Genomic DNA, 20,488 nt, shown 5'->3' on the forward strand with positions numbered 1-20,488 from the left:
TCTCCATACAGGGAAATATGCTACAAAATATCAAAAACATGAGAAATTGTTTAGACACTACACATGCATTTTTCTGTATGTTTGCTCTTTTACAGATAAAAACATACACAAAAACATTGAGCATATATAACTATATTTACAACAGGACTTGTCTATGGGTCTATTGTATCTGTAGTTAAAGTAAGAGAGTTCACTGATCAGGGGACAATAGTTAGCAGGGCTCAAGTAGACGACTCAAAAAACAGGTTTCTTGAAATTCCCTTAAATTTTGGTAGGTTCTCAATATTAGTATTCCTGGAATGTGAACTTCAAACACTCAGTGCAAATATTTATGGAATGTGTCACGTAAAGTACTGCACTTACAATGCCCATGGCTGGAAATCTGGAACTTATTTCTATTTAAGGATAGCTATACAACCATTTGCAATGCTATCTAATACCTGCAGACATATGGATAATACACCATCAAATTATTAAATAATCCAAACAGATTTGAAATGAATATAACTCACATACATGACATCACATACTGTATGTCACACCAGTTTCCTCATCTTACTGGTTGTTTTTGTGCTTCCATGGGAGCAAGCTGGACAATGCACATGACGTGCAAATCAAAATGTAGCATTTACTATAAAAGTCATTTACTTTTATGGACAATTTATCCTGTTATAAACTTAGTGAGAAGGAGAAAATAAGAAGCATTAATACTTACATGTATTCTGCTGATCTATAGGAACCGTATATACTCGTAAAGGAAGTCCAGTGTGAGTGATACAACTGAAGGACATCTGCAACACCCTCTGCTCTAATCCTATACAGCCTGGTCAGGGGACCCTCCACATTTACATGTCAAAGAAAAGCTTTCCTAAAGGGGTATTGTGTGCAAGCATGGTTTCCTAAGCAGCAGCCTTGTCTAGGCAGAATTGCTTTTATTGCAGGATAACCTGTAATTTTATTTTAGTCAAGCACATGCTGGTAAGTATATGATAACATTACAATGACTATTTACTAATATACATTTAATCATAGTATTAACTGGGAAACCTTAGCGATTCTATACCGAAACATTGAAAACATAGTAAATGAAGCATCTAAGAAGGAGAAAAACTATTCATCTTAACCTATGGCAATACATACTGTATATCTAGAACACTATATGTAACCAACAGAGACTTTATTTGTACACAATTGTTATATTGAATAGCTCCCATAGAAATGGGAATGTTGGTTTATCAACGGCTTTTTCTGACATTAATAAAACACACTCAATCTCCCAGCATTATTGTAGGAAATAACAAAACAATGTGGTTATCCATGAAGTAAACCTCAATGTCATAGTGAGTACATGAAACACTCAAAGAATGCAATTCACCTAAGTACAGGCTATAAGGGTGAATTCACACTGAGTAAACGCTAGCTTATTCTGAACGTAAAACACGTTCAGAATAAGCGGCGTCTAAAGCAGCACCATTCATTTCTATGGGAGCGGGGATACGAGCGTATACGGCAAGCTCTGCTCATGCCGGAGCGTACACGCCGGCACTCCCCATTCACTTCAATGGGACTGCACGGAGTGAAAGAAGCAGCCCATTCATTTCTATGGGGAGCGCTCGTATCCCCGCTCCCATAGAAATGAATGGAGCTGCTTTAGACGCCGCTTATTCTGAACGTGTTTTACGTTCAGAATAAGCTAGCGTTTACTCAGTGTGAATGCACCCTTAGAGTGTATTTTGAGTTTGACATTGGTAAAGGGGTTGTCTGGGATAACCTTTTTTTTTTTTTAATTTGAGACTGGGAAAGGTGAAAAAAAACAAAACAAAAACCATACTCACCTGTCTCAGAGGCTTCAGTGTCTCCCAGTGGGGACCAATCCTGCTGTTGTCGTCTGGCAGAAGTCCTTACTGTACGTGACCGCTGAGTGACATCCCATGTCCTTTAGGCCATGATTGGCCTTAGTGATCACATGCCATGGGCACTTCTGCCAGAAGAAAACACCAGAACAGCAAGACCGGACTACGTTGGAAGACACTGGAGCACCAGGGACAGATGGGATATAAAAAATAAATAAATAAAAAGTAATTCCGGACAACCCCCTTAACTGCATATAAAATAAAGATAAAGCCACTTGGCAAACAGTATTAATAAACATATGCATGTATACTTCCATGGTTCCTGACTGCATATGAACAATGTGTATTCTAATCTAAAGATATAAAGGGTATCTTCAGAATAAGAAAATCGTGGCTGCATTCTACTAAGATCAGTGTCATTGCAACTCCATTGAAGTGAATGAATCCATCTGACCTGGACTGTTAAGTCTCTTTAGCAGAAGAAAAGGTTCACCAGCTGCAAACTGACACTCTAATAGGGAAGCAAAAAAAAAAAAAAAATCCTTCATTTCAACATGGAAAACCCAGAATACTTGTCACAAGTGGTTACAAATGCCTACATGCTTTGGGTGCAATCCCCTTATTCATGGCACCATCAGAGTGCCGGATTCTTCTGCTTTTACTGCAAGTCTCCATAGCCGAATATTTTCTTTGTTGACCAACAAAAGTCAGATGTTCACTCCAATAACCACTGGAGAAAGGACATTGACAAAACCAGTGGCAACTAGCAATCATATATGGAATATTCAAGCGCGTTCATATTTTATATTGTGATGTACCTTATTAAAAGTCATTAAAGTCAAAAGTAGAGTTAATCCACAAATAAGGAGGCTCACAATGGGGAATTTATCATGTCTGGAATTTCATGCACTAGTCTTTATCCCCTGTGAACTAGAGTGAGATGCACAGAATTTATTGCCTCTTAAAAATGAGGCACCTCTATGGTCCTCTGAGCACCAGGAAGTAAAATCTGAAGATGGGGAAGATATGAGCTATAATTATTATAGCAGCTTCTGACAGGGGTTATAGTAAATCTGCCAACTAATGGGAGGCCTTGCTAAGCCCCACTGATTTTTATGGAAAGAGGCAAGCAGTAAAACAGTACAAATTTATAATTTCTATACATAAACTTGTTTAAGCCAGAAAACTGGAATAGACTATATATTAAATACCCCTCAAATTCTTTTTTTTTTTAGGTACATTCACACTAGCGCTGCCTAACCATAGTTAGGCTAGGTCTTTTTATGAATTTTGACACACCAAGCTCAAAAGGTTAGCTTTCACTCCCGTAGGGTAATGTGGGAGTGTGAATAGAGGAGGGTTTGTTTTAGGGATTTTAATTGCGGAAGGGTTTACATTAGGAATTGTGATAGGCCTGTCTGAAAAGATGTGTCTTTAGTTTGCACTTGAAGCTGTAAAAATTAGGAGTTAATCTGATTCTCCAGGGTAGAGCATTCAAGAGAAGTGGTGCAACATGGGAGAAGTCTTGTATACAGGAGTGGGAGGTTCTGATAATAGAGGATGTTAGTCTGGTTGATCAATAAATAATAGTTTTTCTACACTGCTCTAACAGTATATACCCTTGTTCAACGTCACAGAATGTGTCCTGCAATGTTTACATCTGCTAGAATCATGTTCAGTCTAAGCAGTCCTCTGTGAGCTTAATATACCACCATATAAATTTCTTTCCTTTCATAATGGGTTAATACAGCATGACACTTGAGCTATAATGTATACTTGCGTTTAGGCTGTTTAGCTCACAAATAGTTTTCTGCACAAGACACAATTCTAGTAAACTACATTTATTCCCTCATCCTATTTATCGTAAGGAAAATGTTTGTACTCGTACCGTTTTAGCCAGTGGGTAGGAAATATAAAAAAAAAAAAAAAAAAAAACTTGATAGTCTTCAGTAGTTAATACCGTTTTAATGGCTAACTAATAATGATGACAGATTACAACGTTTCGGAACTCTATGCTCCTTTCTCAAGTAAATTTAAAAACCATTTCTGAAGGATGCATATTTATATACAAAAGGACACATAGGGATAGAATTCTAGGAGGAAGGGGGGTAGAGGGTTATTAGTTATTGGTAGAAACAATGTAAACAATTTCAGGTTCTCAGATTCTTATCTGTTCACAGGGTCTCAGGTCAGTGATTTCTGTAGGATGCCATAAACCCATGTGACAGATTTAACCCCTTCTCCAGTGTTTGAAGCAGGGTCATAAGTTTATACTCATAAATCCGTCGCTCTTTCCTTGATTTAAAATTTCCTCTTAAAACCAAAATTTTCATGTCACCGGTGATATTATGATCCTCGTTACAGAAATGTTTTGACACGGGAAGGTCCATTCTCTGTTCTCTAATTGTATGGCGATATGAATTCATACGCATTCTAAGCTGCTGTCCGGTCTCTCCAACATACAGATTTTCAGTGGGATATTTGGTGCACATTATTAAATACATTACATTAGGTATGTTACAGGTGAACGTACCTCGGATTTGATATTTCCTGTTAGAGTTTGGTATCTCTATCTTGTGGGTGGTCAGTATGTGAGGGCAGGTTTTGCAACTCTTCTGTCCGCATGGGAATGTTCCTGTGTTAGTTGGAGGTGACAGTGAGCTGCTAATAACCATATTCCTGAGGTTTGGTGGCTGTCTGTAGCATAGGAGAGGGGGGTCTGGAAATATGGATTTTAGACGGTTGTCTTTTTGCAGTAGTGGATGTAATTTGCGTGTGATTCCTCTCAGCATCTCCAGGTGGGGGTTATATGTGACGACCAGGGGCACCTGATTGTTTTCCTGTTTGGTATTGTATTTTAATAAATCCGATCTTGGTATTCTGGTGGCCTTGGTGATTTGGTTATCAATTGTTCTTGGATGGTAACCCTGCCTTAAGAATGTGTTTTTGAGGCCTCCAAGGTGTTCGTCTCTATCTGCAGGGTTTGAACATATGCATTGGTATCTGATAGCCTGGCTGTAGACAATGGAGTTCTTTATGTGTTTAGGATGAAAGCTATTCCATCTTAGGTATAGCTTTCATCAGGTTGGTCGGTCAATCGGCTTCCGATACAGCGATGTCTCAATTTTGTTGTCCTGTATCTTGATGACTGCGTCCAGGAAGTTTATTTCAGAGAAGGAGTAATTGAGCGTCAGGTTGATGGTGGGATGGAACTGGTTGAATTGTTCATGGAAGGTTTTCAGCTGTTGTTCAGACCCAGTCCAGATGATTAGGATATTGTCAATGAAACGATAGTAGGCCAGAGGCCTGGTGGTGCAGGTGGATAGGAAGTCATTCTCAAGCTTGGCCATGAAGAGATTAGCGTACTGTGGCACCATTTTACTCCCCATTGCGGTGCCAGTCTGCAGTAAATAGATGCAGTCAACAAAAGAAAAGTAATTAATCGGGGGCACAGATCGTGAAAGCCAACAGTGCGCTGAATTCAGCGCACTGTCGACTTTCTAGTGGTATATAAAACCACTTGTGCCCCAAGTGGTGAAAAGTCCTCTTTAACAGCTAGTTTTACTGCTCTCTGTTGTCAAATAATACCTGCAATTTCTGATATTTCCTCCAGGGACATTATCATAACACTGTTTATAGACAATAGGTATAATTTACCATATCTTCTGTTCTCCCTATGGTGGAAGTGGAAGCCTAAATGGATGGCTCTACCCTGCATGAAAGGCTAGCATGTTTTCTAGCCAGTTAAAATGTACACTACATTGTTCTTGTATATTCAGCAGCTGCCCAGTTTAGAAGGCAAATGCTTTGACTGTGTTTGTGGAAATGGTAAGATTTATTGCAGATTTCTGGTGTTTTTCAGCTGCCTCCTTGGAATCAAAGCTTTTGTGCTAGGAATGCACTTCACAATACTGTCAGAAAACTCTCAAAAACAAAGCCATGGGGAAAGGGATGCCATTATTAAAGGGAACTTTAAAATGCAGTCTAATCTGCAGAAAAAACACACAAAGTACAGTGAAATAAATGCAGAACTGACAAGTTGTACATTTCCCCCAGCATAATATATATAAATCTGCTTAACTCTTTCTGTGTATATCATGTTGTCTGCATACACAGACACAAGGCCTTTATGGTGACATGTTCCCTTTAAGCATGTACTTAGCCTGAAAGTAATATAGAATGAAAGGCAAGGTGATCATTTTTGCTGGTATCAGCAATATTTAAAAAAAAAAAGAACCTTGAAAGACAGAGGTTACAGAGGGCAAATAACTTTATAATACATGTATACAATACTTTCCCAGCATAGATAATTTACCTTTTGCTGTGTAACGGTATAAACTTAGCCTAAATTACATTGATTGTTTTTCTCATATAAATTTGTATAAAAAGAAGAGCACACGAGAAGTTTAGCCTGCTAGCTTCAGAAGATGGATATAGTACAGTATGAAACTTGGACCTGATCCCATAATGTAAAATAATTCAATTAGAGATATAGTTTCCTAGGCACCAAAGCAGTTCTCTTTGCTGGGCAGTATGGCATTCCCTAGTCCCAGCCATGTCCTCTGCTGTCATCTCTCCATGCTTCAAAACTGTGGGGCCTTTGTTCCAACAGCACATGCACCCGTAGGCAGCTAAGCTCTGATTTCAAGCTTTCAATTTAAAAAAAAAAAAGAAGGAAAAATTGCCTAATAACATTATGTTTTTGTGAAGTAAATGAGGATTAGGTTTCAGAAAGCAAATCTGGATTTGCCCTTAAGAAATACCTTAGTTTTAACCTCTCGATTTCTGGGGACAAGGCTAAAAGCAATAATGGCAGTCTTGAATTAAGTTTATTCTTACAAAAATCTGTAAAATATTTTAGATTTCTATAAATACATGTAATGCAGAATCCAGTAAGAAAAGTGGACTGTGACTGTGTGTCTATGAAATTGCCAATGAAAAAGTCCTACAAGTCCATCTTTTTTGTCCAATGATGTTAGGGAGTAAATAATGGAAACCCGACGGACACCTGTAGCACTCACCTCTAACACCCTAAAATTTTCTCCTTACACATTTCAAATTTTCATAACGTCAGCTACAGTTGGTAATAAGTCATCAGGTTCTAAAAGGCACATTTATGGTACTTAAAGATGCAGTCTATGGCAAAGCTTCTCTTAGGCCGGGGCCCCATGCCACGAGAAAAATTGCGTTGTTTCACAGTACTTGCAAAGTGGATGGGATTCATGCGAATATCATGCCCACTTTGCATGGAAACACGATTTCCAAAACTGTCGCTGTTTTCAAAATCGCAGCATGTCAATTATATCTACAGAAACGCTGGCGGCTTTCCCATAGATATAACTGTAACAGAAAGTCCGTGGAGGAAAACTCCGTGAACTCTCTGTTCAAAGCGCTGCGAGAAGAACCACAATGCGCTCACACCGCAATTGTTCCCGCAGCACTTCCGCGCGGTGGTTCCAGCCTGGAGCCTTAGCCTGAAGTTTTCCAGACAGAGATGAATAGTTCATTACCCAGCTTTTCCAGGTATACATAAAGCAGAAAATTTCCCATCTAATAAAGAGGGAGAATGAGGTGTCCAGGAGCTCAACATTACAAAAACTGTGGTTTCTTGAAGAACTGTGTGACCTCTTTGGAGTCAGCAATAAGCATGTGTGGCCATCTCATCTGATATACTAGCTCCATGGGAACAAAGAGACTCTAACTGACAAGTTTCATTCTTTGTATTTCTCTATTTTATTTTACAAACTGTTTTGCTCATTTTTTCACCTTTATTTGTCTTTTTTAGACAAAAGCACTGAAACCTTGGGTATTAAAGGGGTTGTCCCATAACAAGGATCCTATCTATACTGCTAGTTTATGTGGCTATAAGACTTTTCCTAAATACATTGGTTTATCAAAACAGCTTTGCTTGGCCGCTATCTTAATTTATTCACTTCATTGTTGACACTGACTCTTGGGATTATCTGCTCATTTGACAAGTGATATAGCTGCCTTCTCTCAGGGGGGGAGGGAGGAGCAGACAAGCAATGGAACTCCTCATATAGGGGAGTTGGAGGTAAGAGCTCCAGGATTACTGTGCTGTCTATCTTCAGCTTTTCCACTTATCAGCCGGTTTAATTGAATTTGGCTGATAAGGGCTGAGATAAGGAGTCCGTTACCTTTGTATGTAATGCAAGCTGACTCAAATCCAGCTCTGCTACATCAGTTTCCACATCATACTGTGGATCATAGCAGATAGAGCAAGTGAAACCCCACCCACCAATGTGCGAGAAATCCAGGAAGTGAAGAGAGCACAGAGCCTTCAGGCTGCAGAACAAGAGTTATGGGAATACCCCTTTAAGGCATTCAATTTAAAGGAGTATTCCCATCTCAAGGATCCTATTTATACTGCTAGCTTATATAAATTGAAGAGCTTTCCTAATTACATTGTTTTAGCAATGCTGCTTTCTTTTCCTGCTATGTGAAAATATTCCTCCCATTGTTTACAGAGCCGAACCTGTGTGATAAGACAGAACAGTTGATGTCACTCACTACTCTCACTGTTTTCTACAGCTCTGTCATTCAGCTACATGCAGTTTGCTGATAATGCAGTGTCTTTCATCTCTGTATGTAAACACACAGATAACACAGAGTTCCTTCTCTAGAAGCATGTGCATATTATTAGATCAGAATATTACATTAGATTTCTAGTAAGTGTAAGGCAGGGGAGCTCACACTTTTTCAGTGTGTGACCTACTTTGTTAGCTGACCAAGGCAAAATATCTACTAGGGTGGGGCCGGGGCAGGCATGTGGGTGGGCTTATGGGCGGGCATGTCTGTGGGTGGGGCCTGGCATGTGGGCGGGGCCGAACGGATCGTGAGAGCAGGAGACAGCGGCATTCCGTGGCAGCCCAGGGATCCCCGCTGTCTGCTTGCTCACAGTGCAGGCTGAGAGTTATCTCTGGACACTGGCAGGCTGGGGCTGCTGCTGCCCCGCCTGCCAGTGTTAGGAGATGACTCTCAGCCTGCACTGTGAGCAAGCAGACACCGGGGACCCTGCATCCCGCGATCGACCCATACGTCCTTTGCGATCTACCAGTAGATCGCGATCGACGTATTGGGCACCCCTGGTGTAAGGGCTCGTTCACATCTGCGCCCGGAAGTCCGTTTTGCAGGTTTCCATTTCCTGCACAAAACAGAGCAGGAGACGGAAAGCTGCATGGCTCTTTCAAACCCATTCATTTGAATGGGTTTGAAAGGTGTCCGGCCGTGAGCGCCGGTGAGCGTTTTATGCTCTCCGTGGCAAAACCGTTTTTGTTTTTTTTTTAAACGGACACAGAGTCTGACATGCAGTACTCTGTGTCCAATTTAAAAAAAACAGTTTTGCCGCGGAGAGCATAAAACGCTCACCAGCGCTCACGGCCGGACTCTGGCATGACAGGTTTCCGTCTTCTGCATGCAGAAGACGGAAACCTGAGAACGGACTGCCGAACGCTAGTGTGAACCCAGCGTGATAAGTATTGTGATACTTTATAGTGTCTTGTTCAGTAAGCTAGGGGGAAGGTGGCTTCAACTGTTGGATAAGTACTACAGGAAGTGAGAACAAGAGTCAGCAGGCAAAGCTGCTGAAACAGTGAGATGGGAAAACCCCTTTAAGGCTAAGGCACCACGTTGCAGAAATGCATCTTTTTTTGTTGACGATTTTGTTGCGTATTTTTGAGCCAAAGTCAAGAATGGTTACAAAAGGAATGGGAAATATATATACTTCTCACTTTTGCTAAATCCACACCTGAATATGGCTCAAAAAATGTAACAAAATCTGAAACAAAAAAAAGCTGTGTTTCCACAGCGTAGGGCCTCAGCCTAAAAGTGAGTCGTGTAAGTTCTTTGAACCCATTACCTTTTTAAAGTCTGTCTGATTCCTGGGAGCAGTGTCTGTGTGTGTCTTGGATACAAATTGATCCTGATACTGAATGCAATAGGTAGTGGCAGTATGTATCTGGGGTGTGTGGACTATGTTGGGGTGTAATTTACACTTAATTTGTAGCCTGAGAACAAAATGAATTGAGTGGAGTGACTCAAGCCCTGACAGCCATACCTACGTCATGTGCTATTACGATCTGTACATGACAAAGATGAGACTCACGCCTCCTTATAAGTGAGGTGCACCTTCCGCCTGGATTGTGCCATGACACTGGCATTCAAGACATAATAAATCTGCCTCACTGTTTCTTTCTTCAGAACTGCAGTTGCTCAGTTGTCACTTTTGTTTTATTTCCTGGGTACTATTCAACTTAAAATCATCTCTCAAGTGTTCGTCACCCAAGTGCCAGCATAGTGTGACGTATATAGTGTCCTCTATTTATACAAGTTCTTCGGTTGTTATGTATGGTGGAGTTAGTTTCCCTGAAATGCTGCGTAATACTAAGACAGCATCATCACCACATATTCTGATCATAATTTCCATTTTAGTAATACATCAACACACGGCCCGTTACCAATTAGTATGATTCACATTTAATACATAGTTTCCTTAGTAATATTTTTTTTGTTTTTAAAGGGAATCCGTCACCCGGTTGGTTGGCGTTACTTTAACATATATATATATATATATATATATATATATATATATATATATATATATATGTTAAAGAAATGCCAACCAATTTTGGGCATGCAAATTAAATAGAGGCTTACAAAAGAATATAGTTTGCCATCCCCCTATAAAAATTGTAACTATAATTATATTAGCTTAGTATATTAAACTATATTTCTAGTAATCATAATAAGAATTGTGATACTTTGTAGTATCCTGTTTGGCAAGCTGGGAAGAGGCGGTATTGAATATTTTCACAGGAAGTGAGAAGAAGAGAGAGCAGGCAAAACTGCTAAAACAGGGGGATGGGAAAACCCATTTAGGCCGGGGGCCCCACAGGTCGTCAACGTCGTGGGAAAAATTGCGAATCTTATCACCACTTTGTGGAAAAAATTGCAGCGTGGACACGCTGCGATTTCCAAAACTGTCTGAGCTTTGAAAATCACAGTATGTCAATTATATCTACGGAAACGCGAGCGGCTTTCCTGTAGACATACAGTGGGGCAAAAAAGTATTTAGTCAGTCACCAATAGTGCAAGTTCCACCACTTAAAAAGATGAGAGGCGTCTGTATTTTACATCATAGGTAGACCTCAACTATGAGAGACAAAATGAGAAAACAAATCCAGAAAATCACATTGTCTGATTTTGTAAGAATTTATTTGCAAATTATGGTGGAAAATAAGTATTTGGTCACCTACAAACAATCAAGATTTCTGGCTCTCACAAACCTGTAACTTCTTCTTTAAGAGTCTCCTCTTTCCTCCACTCATTACCTGTAGTAATGGCACCTGTTTAAACTTGTTATCACTATAAAAAGACACCTATGCACACCCTCAAACAGTCAGACTCCAAACTCCACTATGGTGAAGACCAAAGAGCTGTCAAAGGACACCAGAAACAAAATTGTAGCACTGCACCAGGCTGGGAAGACTGAATCTGCAATAGGCAACCAGCTTGGATTGAAGAAATCAACTGTGGGAGCAATAATTAGAAAATGGAAGACATACAAGACCACTGATAATCTCCCTCGATCTGGGGCTCCACGCAAAATCTCACCCCGTGGGGTCAAAATGATCACAAGAACGGTGAGCAAAAATCCCAGAACCACGCGGGAGGACCTAGTGAATGAACTGCAGAGAGTTGGGACCAATGTAACAAAGCCTACCATCAGTAACACACTACGCCGCCAGGGACTCAGATCCTGCAGTGCCAGACGTGTCCCACTGCTTAAGCCAGTACATGTCTGGGCCCGTCTGAAGTTTGCTAGAGAGCATTTGGATGATCCAGAAGAGTATTGGGAGAATGTCCTATGGTCTGATGAAACCAAACTGGAACTGTTTCGTAGAAACACCACTTTACGTGTTTGGAGGAAAAAGAATACAGAGTTGCATTCATCAAACACCATACCTACTGTAAAGCATGGGGGTGGAAACATCATGCTTTGGGGCTGTTTCTCTGCAAAGGGGCCAGGACGACTGATCCGGGTACATGAAAGAATGAATGGGGCCATGTATCGTGAGATTTTGAGTGCAAACCTCCTTCCATCAGCAAGGGCATTGAAGATGAAACGTGGCTGGGTCTTTCAACATGACAATGATCCAAAGCACACCGCCAGGGCAACGAAGGAGTGGCTTTGTAAGAAGCATTTCAAGGTCCTGGAGTGGCCTAGCCAGTCTCCAGATCTCAACCCTATAGAAAACCTTTGGAGGGAGTTGAAAGTCCGTGTTGCCAAGCGACAGCCCCAAAACATCACTGCTCTAGAGGAGATCTGCATGGAGGAATGGGCCAACATACCAACAACAGTGTGTGCCAACCTTGTGAAGACTTACAGAAAACGTTTGACCTCTGTCATTGCCAACAAAGGATATATAACAAAGTATTGAGATGAAATTTTGTTACTGACCAAATACTTATTTTCCACCATAATTTGCAAATAAAATTCTTACAAAATCAGACAATGTGATTTTCTGGATTTGTTTTCTCATTTTGTCTCTCATAGTTGAGGTCTACCTATGATGTAAATTACAGACGCCTCTGATCTTTTTAAGTGGTGGAACTTGCACTATTGGTGACTGACTAAATACTTTTTTGCCCCACTGTAATTGTAACAGAAAGTCCATGGAGGAAAACTCTGTGAACTGTCTGTTCAAAGCGCTGTGGGAACAACCACGATTCGTTCACACCGCGGTTATTCCCGCAGTGCTTTAGCGCAGCGTTTCCGGCCCGTGGGGCCTTAGCCTTAAGTAGCAATCATTAACTGCTGAAAATGTATTAAATATTATACTACATCACTACTCATGTAAGAAATGAAGCATGTCCAAACACATGATCACTGATTTATGATATTGGATATATTCCAAGAACATGCAACTTTCTCCAGTGATAGCTGATTTTTTGAAAAGATGTATCCCAATAGGAGATCTCTCTGGACATCAAATTCAACGCTCTTAAAGGGGCTCTATCAGCAAAATCATGCTGCTAGAGCCCCACATATGCGTGAATAGCCTTTAAAAAGGCTATTCAGGCACCGCTAAAGTTATATTAAACTACCCCCAGTTTTAAAATAAAACCCTAAAACAGAATGTGATCTACTTACGCATCGTGCACGCTGGGCGGGCATTCAGGGTCCGCCGTCTTCTTCAGCCACACCTCCTCTTCCAGCGATGTCCTCGAGTCCCGTCTAACTAGCTAACTGACATTGTTAAAAAATGGCGCGGGTGAATGCGCAGTAGCATGCTGCTTCTACTACGGCAACTGTGCATGCGTCCACGCCATTTTTTTATCAATGTCAGTTCGCGAGTTAGACGGGACCCGAGGACATCGCTGGAAGAGGAGGCGTGGCTGAAGAAGAAGGTGGACCCTGAATGCCCGCCCACCGTGCACGATGGGTAAGTTGATCATATTCTGTTTTAGGGTTTTATTTTAAAACTGGGGGGTAGTTTAATATAATTTTAGCGGTGCCTGAATAGCCTTTTTAAAGGCTATTCACGCATATGTGGGGCTCTATCAGCATGATTTTGCTGATAGAGCCCCTTTAACATTACCACAGATCCTATACATTTACACTAGTCAATGTGCAGATGGCACTTTAGTTGCGATAACATTTTATTAAAGAAAGAGCTCCTGTTATTATATTTTTTTTTTTATTTATTCTGTGCCTAGCCCCCCAGTATATATTTTTGGCCGGTATTACCTTTTTAGTTATTCTTTTTTTTATCTGAACAAAATGTACATGGAATTATGTGACAGCAGAAGCGAGTTTCTGCGTGATGGACTGTGCCACACAGACTCTCCACGGAGGGACAGAAAGTTTTGTCACCAACTACTGAAGAGCAGAGAGTTCATGTGACACAACTATGGAGAAGGAGCTCTGAGCTCAACCTCCCTAACCATATACTTCTATTTTCTTAGACTATTTAGAACAGTGGTTCTCAACCTTTCTAATGCCGTGACCCCGCAATACAGTTCCTCATGTTGCGGTGACCCCAAACTAAAACTAATTTTGGTGGCTAAATCATAACTGTAAGGGCTAGTTCACACAGGGGGTGGTATAGCGGATTTATAGCGGATTTAGGCACTGAGAGTGACGCGGGGAGCCGCATGACTCTCGGGTCAAAACACGCTTGCCACGACTGTCTCAGCTTCCCCCCCGGAGTCGGCTCAAATTAATGGGCCGATTCCGGAGGTTGCTGCCGCCAGGTGGACGCCACGGCTCACCGAGCCGCAGAATCCGCCTGAAGGGCAGCCCACTTTTTCTTTTCCGTGAGCGGCAGCATGCCGCTCACACAAAAAAACAAGCCTGGTGGTCTAAATAGACCTCCATTGTGAGGGGGCGGATTATGACGTGGATTTCGCGCCATAATCTGTCCCCTCTGTGCCCGTGTGAACAGGCCTTAATTTTGCTACAGTTATGATTCAGAATGTAAATACCTGATATGCATTATGTATTCTCATTGCTACAAATCAAACATCATTTAAACATAGTGATTAATCACAAAAGCTCTCTTCCACAAAATCTGCTGAACGGGGGGGGGGGGGGGGGGCCCTTGCTCACACACAGCTTGAACCCCCCTATCACACTCACATACAGCTTGAACCCCCCTATCATGCTCACACACAGCCTGAAACACCCCCCATCTTGCTCACACACAGCCTGAACCCCACTATTATGCTCACACACAGCCTGAACCCCACTATTATGCTCACACAAAGCCTGAAACACCCCCCATCTTGCTCACACACAGCCTGAACCTCACTATTATGCTCACACACAGCCTGAAACATCCCCCATCTTGCTCACACACAGCCTGAACCCCACTATTATGCTCACACACAGCCTGAACCCCACTATTATGCTCACACACAGCCTGAATCCCACTATTATTCTCACACACAGCCTGAAACACCCCCCATCTTGCTCACACACAGCCTGAACCCCACTATTATGCTCACACACAGACTGAAACACCCCCCCCCATCTTGCTCACACACAGCCTGCATCCCCTCCCCCTCTAGCTTACACATGCTGTCTCTTCTCCTCATCTTACCCTCCAGTCTCCATTCACTGCAGCTTCCTCTTCCTGTGTAACTCGGCACTGTACTGAATAGCTCCGCCCACAGAGTCCAATCACATGGTCATGACATCATCACAGGTCCTTCAGCCCACTAGGATCTACCCTGCTGCGGACAGTAGCGCGGCTTCTCAGCTGCTAAAGTCATCGGAAATATGTCTTTTCCGATGGCTTTAGGCGACCCCTGTGTTTTGGTCGTTCGACCCCCGCCGGGGTCGCGACCCACAGGTTGAGAACCGCCGATTTAGAAGAATATATAGAAAAGGTGAATTATACTACCCCACAACTGTTAAATATAGTACAGTCTAGAGCTGCCCATGAGATCCTGTACTGATGCATTATGGGATTAAAACAGAGCAAAAAATAAACATAAAAGCCAAGATGGTGTCTGATCAGGAGAAGATGGATTGTAGAGCTATAAAAGTAGTATACATGAAAAAATCCTGGAGTGTGGCAGCCAATCTGGTGAGGGGTGCAGAGACGGAAAAAGTGTTTTTATGGGAATTGTTATTTAAGAAATAACCAAGTTCCAATATACAAACATGAAAGAGCATCAGCACACCCGGCCAATACTGTAAAAATAGCTACGGTGTATCTATTCCCTAGTAGTGAACTGAATACAGGCGGGTCACCTCTCACCTCTAAATACCCTATGGATCCCACTATCAGAGCCACCAATAACTAGGCCAAGTCTATCAGATGTGTTAAGCCTGAAATGGCTGGAACTTCAGGCAGGTTTGGCTGTAACATGATTACGATTGGCCCAGGAGACTTAGTCTGATGAATTAGCACACGGCACAGTCACACTTGTAACGCCCTACATCTGAATGTATTAATATGGGTGGAAGTTTTCATAATCTGAGCCATGCACTTACACCCAGTAGTCTCAAATTACACCTGCCTCCTATAGATCCATAACATCATGGCCTTTGTCCAGTGACAGCTTTCCTTTAACAACTACTGTCAACATGAAAAAAAACAAGAGGTATTTTAAAGATTGTTTGACTAAGAATATATAGATTATCTAAATTGCCAGGCAGCTTGCCCCATCATTGCTGCAGCAACACCTTCTTCTTCTTGAGCACCAAGCAATACTAAAAGCACATGATACTGTTTCTTTGCTTGTCTACAACAGATCACCACCCAGATCTGTTTACATGGTTAGAGGACATCAGTTATGAAGTTATTCTGAGAAAGCTATACAATGGATTTCCAGCAGCATAATAGAACAGCCATGCACCAGTTAGACTTGCCAGGCATGACTTGAGAGAGGCCACAAGTGAGTTCAGTCTCAGGTCGCTGCAATGAAGGGATTAGGAACTCATGGAGGAATGCAATTCACCCATCAATATACCCTATAGAACAGAAATGCTATCGAATTTACATCAGACTGTAACAAAAGACTTGGGAGACAAATAAAATCAGCAGCACTTTTAGCAATGTACATTATTTTACATCTTATGCTAATAAACCTGAACAGGTGCAGGTGCAACAAGTTGTCTTGGCATCTATGGAAGGGTTTATGCCGGCTCACCCTGGCATGGCATAGTACATTCATTGTACTACATACAGACAAACGTCAACTCAAACAGGCTATTGGTCAATATAATATACTGGGTACAATATTTAAGAAATCACCCAGTATTTATATACTGTAGATACCAGTGGCGTAACTAGGAATGGCGGGGCCCCGTGGCGAACTTTTGACATGGGGCCCCCCCCCATCCCAACTGACGCCGAAGACCTCGACTGACCCCCTCCTCCGCACTCTATTATGTCCCTTACTTACTTGCCCCTGCACACAGTATTAACCCCAATAGTGTCCCCTGCACACACAGTATTAACCCCAATAGTGTCCCCTGCACACACAGTGTTAACCCCTATAGTGTCCCCTGCACACACAGTGTTAACCCCTATAGTGTCCCCTGCACACAGTGTTAACCCCTATAGTGTCCCCTGCACACACAGTGTTAACCCCTATAGTGTCCCCTGCACACACAGTGTTAACCCCTATAGTGTCCCCTGCACACACAGTGTTAACCCCTATAGTGTCCCCTGCACACACAGTGTTAACCCCTATAGTGTCCCCTGCACACACAGTGTTAACCCCTATAGTGTCCCCTGCACACACAGTGCTAACCCCTATAGTGTCCCCTGCACACACAGTGTTAACCCCTATAGTGTCCCCTGCACACACAGTGTTAACCCCTATAGTGTCCCCTGCACACACAGTGTTAACCCCTATAGTGTCCCCTGCACACACAGTGTTAACCCCTATAGTGTCCCCTGCACACACAGTGTTAACCCCTATAGTGTCCCCTGCACACACAGTGTTAACCCCTATAGTGTCCCCTGCACACACAGTGTTAACCCCTATAGTGTCCCCTGCACACACAGTGTTAACCCCTATAGTGTCCCCTGCACACACAGTGTTAACCCCTATAGTGTCCCCTGCACACACAGTGTTAACCCCTATAGTGTCCCCTGCACACACAGTGTTAACCCCTATAGTGTCCCCTACACACAGTGTTAACCCCTATAGTGTCCCATGCACACACAGTGTTAACCCCTATAGTGTCCCCTACACACACAGTGTTAACCCCTATAGTGTCCCCTGCACACAGTGTTAACCCCAATAGTGTCCCTCTGTGGACACCCATAAACAATTATTATACTCTGGGGTCTTTTCAGACCCCAGAGTATAATAATCGGAGACTAAATCGGGAATAAAAACATTAAAAAAAAAAAACACTGTTGCTTCTTACCTGTTCCCCGGCTCCTGTGCTGTGCTGTCCTCCTCTCGCGTCCTTCGTTAATGACGTCGGACGTCACATGACCCAGGAAGCATGCCGGGTTCATGTGACGTCAGAGACGTCAGACAGCAGTAGGACGGAGGCCTGGCAGGATCGCGGAGAGGTAAGTAACAGTGTTTTATGTTTATTACCTCTCCCGATCCACCGGTCATTATACTCGGGGGTCTGCAAAGACCCCCGAGTATAATGATAGCCTCTGTGGGGCCCGCGGTGTCACTTGCCGATCCCGGCCCAGCCAGGATCGGCAAGTGAATAGGGCCCGTAACTGCCTATTGAAAAAAACCGCAGCGGTAGCGGCTGTCACCGGGCCCCCTAATGGCCCGGGCCCTGTGGCAGCTGCTACTGCTGCTACCACGGTAGTTACGCCCCTGGTAGATACATTGGATAGCTGAGATAACATCTAAGTGGAGAGTCAGTTCAACCAGTATCCTAACTCCCTTCTGTTCCATCTTCTAAGCCACACTTCAAGGACCCCAATAAAGGAGCAGTATTACACCTCTAAATCTTCGTACTCTTGTGAAGAACAAAAGTTCAGTAACACCATACATTTTAAGACATTTTGCCAGGTTCAATGTAAGAATAATAATTTAATGACTGCATTGGTTTACAGATGAGAATTCTTGGTCTCTTATTGGATATTGGATAACTGTGGATATATCTGTAGACTGAGTGCCCAGGGAACAGCTTCACCCAGCAACAGTGTTTTCATATCAATCTAGAGAGCAAAAGTAGAAAATTTCAAAGGATGACTGCCTGCTAATATTAACATTCATATTAAATGTGATTTATAAATATTTAACAGATCCCACAAAATAAGATTATCACACCAGTTTATCACATGGTCTGTGGTTACTGAGGACTATCAATAACACAGATTTTATTACCCATACCAATCACACATCAACTACACATACATATTCTTTCCATAAAAAGGGAAACTACACTACACAGATACAGCAGAGTCAATCCTGAATTGTAGTATCTAGCAGGCTATGGAAATATATAGCTAATATACTTAAATCTTACCCAAACCCATAGGCAGTAAGTAGTATGTACACTGGGTGTATAGTACTATACTCAGGTCTCACAGATCCTATAAACCACGTAGATAGACTGTATATAGCTACATATGAGGGCCACAGACTACCTGTTGATACCCAGTGCAGCCTCGCCAGGATAGGTCCCTCTATTATTTACTATGGCCTCCCACACCCACAGGCAGTAAGTAGTATGTATACTGGATGTATAGCTATATACTCATGCCTTACAGATCCTATAAGCCATGTAGTCAGACTGTATATAGGTACATGAGGACCACAGACTACCTGTTGACACCCAGTACAAGCTAAGATAGGTCCCTCTATTATTTACTATGGCCTCCCACACCCACAGGCAGTAAGTAGTATGTATACTGGATGTATAACTATATACTCATGCCTTACAGATCCTATAAGCCTTGTAGTCAGACTGTATATAGGTACATGAGGACCACAGACTACCTGTTGACACCCAGTACCAGCTAAGATAGGTCCCTGTATTATTTACTATGGCCTCCCACACCCACAGACAGTAAGTAGTATGTATACTGGATGTATAGCTATATACTCATGCCTTACAGATCCTATAAGCCTTGTAGTCAGACTGTATATAGGTACATGAGGACCACAGACTACCTGTTGACACCCAGTACCAGCTAAGATAGGTCCCTGTATTATTTACTATGGCCTCCCACACCCACAGACAGTAAGTAGTATGTATACTGGATGTATAGCTATATACTCATGCCTTACAGATCCTATAAGCCTTGTAGTCAGACTGTATATAGGTACATGAGGACCACAGACTACCTGTTGACACCCAGTGCAGCCTCGCCAGGTTCTCTCCTTGTTTACCAGCATGTGACTATTACAAAGAGCTGGCAGAGTGAATAACAAGCAGGCATGACTCAGTGCCAGGCTGTGAGAGAAAAGCATGGCAGAAGCGCCTGCACCACTGGCCTCTCTACACCACTACACCACGTTCACTGAAGCATAATGGCTTAAGAAACTCAGTGCCTACCTGTTGCCTGTCGCTGGCTCTCCACTGTTCTTACTAGAGGAGCACAGTCTCTTGGAGAACAGTCTCCTTATGTCTTCTTCTAAAGCAGAGCAGTAAAGCACAGCCCCTGTCTCCTGTGAGGACCCTGCTGTGGTATTACTGGTACACGAGCAGCTTGTGCTTTACCAGGTACTCCAGCGTTTGCTTCACTCAGCTAGGCTCTGTTCTCTGACTGGAGTTTAGCGACACCTGCTGGACACAGAGTAAATGACGGCACTCCAAACAGCACCGCGCCATAACTGCTATACTTATGCTCCGCACTACGCCTGGGTCAGGCTGTGAACAGCAAGTACTCTCTGCGTCTATTGTAGGGGACCTGATTGATTTGTAATACATTTTAACAATGTACAGTATGTAGGTAAGTGAGGCTAAAGTCATTTAATATGTCAGCTGGGAGTATGGCCCTGTGTATTATATTACATATTTAAAGGGAATCTAGCATTCGCTATAGAGATTTTTTAGCTAAGCCTACATTTGCATAGCCTTTACAAAGGCTATTCTAGAGTCAGACATACCTTTTATTCATTAACCCCTTCCCACCAATGGCATTTTTTGATTTTCGTTTTTCGTCTTTGAC

General features: G+C 42.4%; 1 protein-coding gene across 3 annotated transcripts in view; it reads right to left on the reverse strand.

The window, feature by feature from the left end:
* ANKRD6 (ankyrin repeat domain 6) overlaps positions 1–20,057 on the reverse strand; it is a 132,846-nt gene extending 112,789 nt beyond the window's left edge. The window contains exon 1 of one of the 3 annotated variants that reach the window (XM_075268190.1): positions 19,873–20,056. The gene's annotated coding sequence lies outside the window, so the exon portion shown is untranslated. Of the gene's footprint in view, positions 1–715; positions 749–19,872 lie in introns of those variants that run through there. The other 2 variants (XM_075268191.1, XM_075268192.1) reach the window with 2 other exon arrangements.
* Between the last annotated feature and the right edge of the window lie 431 nt (positions 20,058–20,488).

Source organism: Leptodactylus fuscus, chromosome 3 (genome assembly GCF_031893055.1).
Source record: "Leptodactylus fuscus isolate aLepFus1 chromosome 3, aLepFus1.hap2, whole genome shotgun sequence".
Lineage (NCBI taxonomy): Eukaryota > Metazoa > Chordata > Amphibia > Anura > Leptodactylidae > Leptodactylus > Leptodactylus fuscus.